The following is a 9,791-nucleotide window of genomic DNA, read 5'->3' as shown; positions in this document are numbered from 1 at the left end:
CTTAAGTTAAGTGTGCGATAGTTATGGACCTTAGGGTTAGGGTGCGGGTTAAGGTAAGTGTATACATGGTGGTATATGCAAGATTTAGTTTAGGGTTAGAAGTAGGGTTTAGTTTAGGTTTAGAAGTAGGGTTTTGGTTAGTGTATGTATGTGGTGTATTTAGTTTATTTGGGTAGGTAGTATGTAGCGAGCGGTGGGGTGGGTCAACTATGATGGTTCAAGTTTTTGAATTTCATAGTTTAGAGCATTCGGTGTATTCATGGTTCATGGAATATGTGTCAGTGTTTATGTATTTGATGACTAGGGCTTTCGCAGTTCCAATATAGACCCCTAAAAAACTGTTTCAAATAAGATTTAGTGCACATAGTCTCTAGGCACATAGTCGCTCACAGCTAAAGTAACCTGCTTTCAAATTAGCTATTGTCAAAAATGACTTCCTTAAGCTATTATCAGCCTCTAGGAATAATCTGGATATAAAACTCAATGAAAAAGTAAAGACAAAAATAAGTTCAAATATTTGGGAATATTAATAAAAGCTAATATAAAAGACATCGGAGTTTCAAACTGTAAAGACATTGCTATCAAATTGCTCATTACTAGTCTAAATATTTTTTTTTCTTTTGAAAGATTATTTCTGATTAATATAATACTTCTTCCTGAATTGCTTTATATAGTCCAGATTACTACTGTTATTGCATCTGACAATAGTTAATTAACCTCACTGAAAAATTAATTGTTACAATTATGATGGTTCGGCAAAAAAAAAATAGAGTTGCTCATATCTACCATATTAGACACTGAAACTTATACACTGGTCTCCATTCTTAAAATGAGCATCAACTGATTTTATATTTCATATAGGCCACATTGCAAAGAGTTATATTTAGCATTAATAAACAAAAATAAATTAAACTTTTGGAGAATCTGTAGAAATTACTAGGTTTATAGGTTCATAGGTAGGTACTAAGCTATCTGCCCAAAGGCATTTACAAGCCTAGCTGGAATTGTGTTGGCTTTTGCCGCCCCCTTAGATTAGTTCCCTGTGCCTCTGTCCAGCAGAGCCATTGAAGTGATCCCCGGGGTAAACTTTCTATTTCCCATCCACTCGTCAAGGTTTCTCTTGAAGAGTGTTAGTGAGGAGCCCTGTCTAATGTAGAGTGAAATCTTGTTCCAGAGCATGGGAAGTCTCAGGGACAGGAATCTATCCCTCCAGCATGTCCTATTTATCGTTGTGGTGAGGTTTAGATCCCTAGAGCGTGTGGCTCGAAGGGATATGGTTTTCTTTAGGTGGAGCATGTCCATCAATTCTAGGTTGGACATGGCCTTGCATGTCAGACATAGATCACCTCTGAGTAGGTGGTATGCAACAGAGTACAGTTGGAATTTCTTCATTCGAGCTGCATAGGGCATCTGTTTGAAGCTAGTGATCCTCTTGGTGAGGTACTTCTGTGGACTTTCCAGCTGTTGCAGGTGTCTTGTAAGGTACATCCCAAATGGGGCATTGTACTCTATGATGGGTATGTACTCATTGTACTCTATGATGGGTCTGATGAGTGATGCGTAGAGGAGCACAATAACCACTTTGGCAATGTGTTTATCAAAGGAGAGATTACTATCTACTTGGGTCACCAGATCCCTTATGACATCTTCCATATTTAGGGAGCTACCACCTATGAGGTAGTTTGTGGGTACTTTGTTTTTTTTCAAAGGGGATGACTATGCACTTTTTGGCATTTAGCTTGAGGCCATGGTTTTGACACCAGGTATCTTCTCAGTGAGACCCTTTTGGAGGATGTCTAATAATGGATATTGGATAATCCTTGGTAATTTTCTAGAGAACAATATTTGCAACCCTACTGATGTGTATTATTTAAATAACATTTTTAAATGTATTAGACATTTTGTATTGAAGCACTTGAATATTAAAAACTGGATTTGTCTGATATTTCCCATTTGTTCAACCAAAGATCTTTTGGAAGATCACTAGTGTGGTTAGAATAAATGAATGTAAAAATCAAAGGATTTATTGGTGGGTATAATCTATACGAAGACTCAACTTTTTGTCACTGGATTGTGCTTTAGATGAATTTGATCTTATTAGAAGTGAAGCACATTTTTTTGCTCCAAAGAAGTTGAATAAAATTACTAATGTTAATAATTTTAAATGCTAGAGATTTAATTCAGATGAGCAATTAGACTGGAAACATATATTATTTGATCATTCAGTATGTGTGTATATATATATATATATATATATATATATATATATATATATATATATATATATATATATATATATATATTTACATATTATCTATATATATATATATATATATATATATATATATATATTTTATATATATATATATATATATATATATATATATACATACATACACATATATTATATATATATATATATAATGTATGTGTATGTGTGTGTGTATACACATATATATGTATATATATATATATATATATATATATATATATATATATATATATACATATATATAAAATATCACCTTTTTCTCTGTGCATTACCCTTTGAGTAAAAGAATGTTTACCAACCCCAGTTTGATTAGCATTTCTGGACACTTTAAGGGCACAAGAAAGTAAAATTTGTCCTTCACAACAACTTTGGTGAAATCTATGAAGCAACAGTTTCCTTAAAGTTTCAGCATCCTAACCAGTATAAGTAATAAATCATTCCCTAATAAAGGTCTGTTGTTGTATCTTTCGGCTTTTCCTGGTTAGGGGTTGCCGCAGCGGAACTCCAGTCCACTACTAATTGGCAGTAGATTTTTACATACCCAGCTGCCAGCTCTGACACACAACCTTCAATGAAGGTATGCCCATTCACGCATATCTCCGCACAGAAGACACTTTAGCTGAGAATCGAAGAGGATACCATCTTACTGTGAGGTGACAACACTACCGCAGCAGCACCACCACAGTTCCCTACTGAAAAGGGCCAAATTGGGATGACTCGTATGGCTGGCTAGTGTGGAAATCAGAAAATGGGAAGCTTTTTTTTTTTTAAGAAAATCCATAGAAATGGAAGCTCATACTTCTGTAAAAGGGAGCAAATAATGTTGGTCAAGATGTGAGATAGGTTTTCTTCTAGGTAGGTCAATCTTCTGAAAGCCCAAGGGTGGAAAGACAAAATGGCTGTTAGGATAAAGTGGGGGAGGGGACATTTTAAGCATGAACAGAAGGATCCATGTGGCCTAAACACCCCTGGAGTGGTATTTTTTAATGTGAGAACATTTCAGAAAATTTAAGAAAATGGGCGGCGCAGTGGTGCAGCGGTTAATGCTGTCACCTCACAGCAAGAAGTCCTCCGGTTCGATTCTTGGCTGGGGTGCCTGTTGTGTGGAGTTTGCATGCTCTCCTTGCATTCGTGTGGGTTTTTTCCGGGTACTCCGGTTTCCTCCCACATTCTAAAGACAAGCTTCTGGAGCATTTCTCCCCGGGCCTCAGCTGAAAACAGGATCTGTGGAACCTAGTCGGACTTTCCCAGTCAACAAATGTTAAATAAAAATTTTGCTTGATAGGTTTGTGGGTAATTTGCATGAATTAATGATTATGAGAACATGTGAAATGTTAGCTAAACTTGATGGTGTACCTACTTGGTTATTTCTTTGTGAGTGTTTTCTGCATGTGAAAAGAAATGCTATGAATGCATATAAAACACAAAACTTTGCTAAGATATCATCATAGTCAGAAATGTATGACAGTCTACATTATCATCTAGCTATACTAATAAACTGTGTAGTTTCATAAGAAATATTATTGTGCATTGTGTCTTTACTAAATCTGCTTAGTCTCTAAACATTAGTAAGTAATTTTAAGATTCATAAGGAAATTACTTGCGTTATCCATGTCTTAGAACTGTTACAGGTATGTTCATTTTTTATTAATGAGAAATGTAACGTGCTTTGGAGATCTTCCAAGGAGTTAAAGGAAACACTTTTGAATTATTTCTTTCTGCACTGACTCATTTCCTTTATGTTAAATGGACTTAAGAGTTCTTATGATTACTTTTTATTTTTACAATCATAATTATCTGAAGATAAATACTTATTAATTTAAAATGTGTTTGCAATTATTTTGTTGAGGATGATAAATCAGAATTTCATTCTAATTTATAAAGATGAAGTCACTTATTGTTACACTTTATTGAATGGCTTTAAGCAAGTTAACCAAATATTAAGGGATTACTGCTTTCATTACAGTGCGTTTAGACGGTGTACAAATTATTTCTATTTAGTAAAGTTAGAGTAGCAAAGCAGATTCACAAAACACAGTAGATATAATGGGAGCCAAAAGGAATAAACTTGGGGCATCACATGCATCAGGTGCACTTTCTTGAAGGCATTAAAAAATAACTTTAACCCCATGCTTCCTTACCTCTAATAGCATCTCTTATCGTGCCCTTACACCTTCTACATCCCCCACCTCTCCAACTGCTACTGTATACATTACAGAGTATAGTCTATATTTTTTATTTTATATTTTTTATTTAACATTTACAATGGTAATGGACAGGCTGACAGACGAGATCAGACAGAAGTCCCCGTGGACTATGATGTTTGCAGATGACATTGTGATCTGTAGTGAGAGTGGGGAACAGGTGGAGGAGTCCCTGGAGATGTGGAGATATGCTCTAGAGAGAAGGGGAATGAAGATCAGCAGGACTAAGACAGAATATATGTGTGTGAATGAGAGGGAGGATAGAGGAATGGTGAGGATGCAGGGAGTAGAGGTGGTGAAGATGGATGAGTTTAAATACTTGGGATCAACAGTTCAGAGTAATGGTGAGTATGGAAGAGAAGTCAAGAAGAGAGTACAGGCAGGATGGAGTGGGTGGAGAAGAGTGTCAGGAGTGATTTGTGACTGACGGGTACCAGTAACAGTGAAAGGGAACATCTACAAGAGGGTAGTGAGACCAGCTATGTTATATGGGTTGGCAGTGGCACTGACAAAAAGGCAGGAGTCAGAGCTTGACGTGGCAGAGTTGAAGATGTTAAGATTTGCACTGGGTGTGACGAGGATGGACAGGATTAGGAATAAGTATATTAGAGGGTCAGCCCAGGTTGGAAGATTTGGAGACAAAGCCAGAGAGGCAAGATTACGTTGGTTTGGACATGTGCTGAGGAGGGATGCAGAGTATATTGGGAAAAAGATGCTAAGGATGAAGCTGCCAGGTAACAGGAAAAGAGGAAGGCCTAAGATAAGGTTTATGGATGTGGTGAAAGAGGACATGCAGGTGGTTGGTGTGACAGAGCAAGATGCAGAAGACAGGAAGAAATGGAAACAGGTGATCTGCTGTGGGGACCCCTAACGGGAGCAGCCGAAAGAAGAAGAAGATTTAACATTTGTTTATCGGGAAAGTCTGACTTGGAATGAAGCCAATTTTTAGCAGAGGCCCAGGGAGAAATGCTCCAGAAGCATGTCTTTGTAATGTGGGAGGAAACCGAAGCACCCGGAAGAAACCCACACGAATGTAGGAAGGACATGCAGACTCCACATAGAAGGCACTCCAGCCGGGAACAGTTTATAATATTATTAAATTAATATTAGTATTACAAACCCTTGATGTCTTTAGAGAAGTAATCGGCCAGAATTGAGACACAAAGGTAACTAGTTTATTTTAGCAGCTTCACTACTGTATTTGTTTGTAAAAAGTATCTCTCTGTTTAATTCAAGACAATTTATTTATTGCTCACACTATCACACTATCACAGAGCTACCTAACTGCTTCATGGCATGATTCTATTCCTGCTCTCTCTTTGGAAACAGAAGAATTTTGTTGGTCTGTCATGGGGTGTTCTCATAAAATAATGATACAAAGCATGTGGACTTCATCAGAGCACAGACTAACATCCTTCTGCATGTATATCTGTTGGATAAATAACTTTACTTAATGCTTAGCACACATTTGAGGTTTTGGATTGGTGATTTGCTCTTAGGAGTATGCAGGTTATCTGACTTATTATTCTAAACCAGATGGATGCATAGTTAGTGAATGGAGAAGACAGTGAAAGCAGTAGAATCTGAAAAACATGTTGGTATTAATATATTTTACTTTAAATATTCACGTGTTAACGGTGAAAAAATAAAATATTCCTTGCAGAAATGACCCACCCAGCATGTAGTTATAGGAAGGTGGAGGGGATATCTTTCACAGTCATGCTGACTCAGGAATCCCAGAGTCACACAAATTAGAAATGACAATTCAAAGAGGCTTCATGCAAGGGCTGCACCCATTTCAAATTTGAACATGCTTATTATTGTTAAAATCTTGTAAAAACTCTACAATAAAACAAACTGTCAAATATTATTATTATTATTGTTATTATTATTGTTATTGTAATTATTATTATTATTATTATTATTATTACTGTTGTTATTGCTGTTATTGTTTTTAATTATTTGTATTTGTTGGATGGGATAGAACACTGATCATAATGGATCAATTTTAGGTGCAGCTTGGAAGAAACAAAAGAAAAAAAATATAACAGCATATATACAATTACAAGTCCACCCTATATCCCCAGTTTGTTAGTGTCTTTCGGCTTTTCCCTGTTAGGGGTCACCACAGCGGAACCCCGGTCCCAGACAGCGTCTTACTATGAGGCGACAATGCTACCGCAGCACCACCGCTGATCCACCCTATATCCCCAGTAGAAAACAAAATACACTTAAAGCATGCAGTTATAATCCAACATGATACTGTCATACAAACTAAAAAACCTGAAGGTATAATGCAAAATAAAAACTTGTACAAATGTGCATGCTGGTTGTGCAGAGTAAAATGTGCTGCACATTTATTGGGTGTGATTAAATTGTAAGTTGTTGCTGACAAGGTCCACACTGGACCAATTTACTTATTATATTAACAAATAACTTTAAACATAATAAACATTTGTAGCCAGAACACAGAATTTTACTTTTATTAATAAAAATGCAACTGAGATACCATTCTAATTTCTGTGTAAAGCATTTTTATTGATATTGTGGAACATTTCCACAGTATCTGAAGATATTCCATCTTACTAATGTCCTTCTCCTGTTCTGATCCTTCATGCTGAAAGCAATGTATATAGTGATTTTTGCTGTTCCTGTTTTGGACAGAAGTCTAACTTGCTTTTGTTGATATTAACTAACTCTTGGGCATAATATCGCATCTAACACTTCTGTAATCACACATTTTAACTCTACTTTGCTTCTACCACTGAAAAAAAAATCTTCTATTTTTTTATCTAGTGACAATCTGTCCAAAATATTCATACTTTAATAGCATTATACTGTGTAACCCTCACACTAGACTAGATACTAGTCTGTCCACATAGAAATTCTCTCTCTCCACATATATCACTTAAATTATTGTGTGATGTAGTTCTTGCAGAGCTTTCAAAAATCCAGATAATATATTTATAGTCTTATAATACTAATTCCTCAATACACAATTGCGTACACAGAAATATAGGTTTTGATATTCCTGCGTGGATTACTTTAATCTTTTATTTCCCTTCCGTATTGAATGGCTGACGTATCCTGCAGTGGCCACATATAGTTTTCTATATAACTCGTAAAAAATTGCATTGCATGTTCTCTACTTCTGTTTTTTTTTTTTTTTTTTTTTTGGGACTAGTACGTATTCAGGTGGATGGAACAAACTTATTCAGGGAGTTAGCCAATCATTCCTTTACAAAATGTTATTTCTGTGTTTTCCATCAATAGTTGACCATGTAATGTAGCAGATCATTGTTTGCCTTAAATGCACATCTGGAATGAGTTACTTTGCATCCCCAAATTATTAGCTTCTTCAGGAGTTACCAGAAATGATCCAGACCCTGTAAGTTATACAGCATAGATGCTGCAGAGATTCAAAAAAATAGCTTTGAAGTGATTTAACCTGTTATATTATGAGCAGAATAAAATGCTGAGATGATTTTAGGAATGAACAGTGATTTACATTAGACTAGTCTGCTGTTGGAAAACTTTGCTGCTATCATCATAAGCTGAATATATTTAAACAATCTGCCAAGTAAAAAACAAGTTCATATGTTTTAACATGGGCATATGATAGGGTCTTACATGTCCTAGGTAGTACCAAAACGTTAAAAGTGCTTTGATGTATTTTATGATTGCCCTAAGTTAAAAAAAATTGGAATGATATAGATGATGTTCTAAAAACTTTATTTTTTGATTCCTTCTCACTCAGTAAAACGTGCATTTTATTTAATGTTAATGAAGGCTTTCATTTCAATAAAGATAATCGATTTTATTATGGACAATTTGTGTGATTACCAGAAAAAGCATTACAAGGAAATGGAATTCAACTTCTCCTCCACTCATTGAAGATTTTTATCCCATATGAGAGAAATTATGAGGAAAGAAACTAAAGTTAAAGTATTTCGAATTTATGCTACGTCTTTTACCAACAATCCCTGAAAAAAGTCATATATCTTATTGACACTTTATGAATGGTTTCTATCATTCCTCAATGAAATAACTGGAAGTTATCTTCACATTATTTATTCATTTATTGAGAAACTAGAATTTTTTAATTTTTTTATTGTTTCTTTCATACCATTGTACATAATGTATATAGTTAAGTTCTTCTCATTTTGTGTTTATTACTTTTTAAGTTCAAATATGTATTATTAAATATCTTGCTATTTAAAAAAAATCAGTTTGAGTAAAAAACATTCAGAGTTTTGCACTGCAAAGTTGCAGCAACATGATTTAAGTACAGCATCAGTAATCAGCATATGGACAAGCATTCGTGGATGCTGATGGTCATGCATGCGCATGACCAAACATGCATGGATGCTGATGGTCATGCATGCGCATGACCAAACATGCATGAATGCTGATGGGCATGCATGCGCATGACCAAACATGCATGGCTGCGGATGGGCGTGCATGCGCATGACCAAACATGCATGGATGCTGATGGGCATGCACGCGCATGGCCAAACATGCATGGATGCCGATGGGTATACATGCGCAGGATGCTGATGGGCATATCATTTTTTTTAATTGCTGGAAGCTGTGTTCTGAGAGACTGCTTTCCAATCTATCTGCAAATATACAGAGCTGAGTATATTTTTTTGGTTTTAGAGTTTGTACTGTTAGTTGTTGCTTAGATCTCTGTTGAAACTGTATTCCCCACCCCACCCCTATTTTCTGCCATGTCTTCAGTTGGTATAACTGTTTTTTACAGCTTGTGTGTTATCTAACTCAAGGATTACTTGCATAAAATTAGACCTGTTAGTAACAGCCTGCATTTAATTGCTGGAACCTGTGTTCTGAGAGACTGCTTTCCAATCTATCTGCAAATATACAGAGAAGAGTATATATATTTTTTTGGTTTTAGAGTTTGTTAATTGTTGCTTAGATCTCTGTTGAAACTGTTGTCTCCCTCTTCTGAGAGACTGCTTTCCAATCTATCTGCAAATATACAGAGCTGAGTATATTTTTTTGGTTGTAGAGTTTTTTAATTGTTGCTTAGATCTCTGTTGAAGCTGTTGTCTCCCTGTTCTGAGAAACTGCTTTCCAATCTATCTGCAAATATACAGAGCTGAGTATATTTTTTTGATTTTAGAGTTTGTACTGTTAGTTGTTGCTCAGATCTCTGTTGAAACTGTTTTCCCCACCCCACCCCTATTTTCTGCCGTATCTTCAGTTGGTATAATTGGTTTTTACAGCTTGTGTGTTATCTAACTCAAGGATCACTTGCATAAAATTAGACCTGTTAGTAACAGCCTGCATTTAAT

The sequence above is a fragment of the Protopterus annectens genome, chromosome 12.part0, assembly GCF_019279795.1.
Source record: "Protopterus annectens isolate FY-2018-M chromosome 12.part0, PAN1.0, whole genome shotgun sequence".
Classification (NCBI taxonomy): domain Eukaryota; kingdom Metazoa; phylum Chordata; order Ceratodontiformes; family Protopteridae; genus Protopterus; species Protopterus annectens.
Note: the sequence above shows the minus strand (reverse complement) of the source record.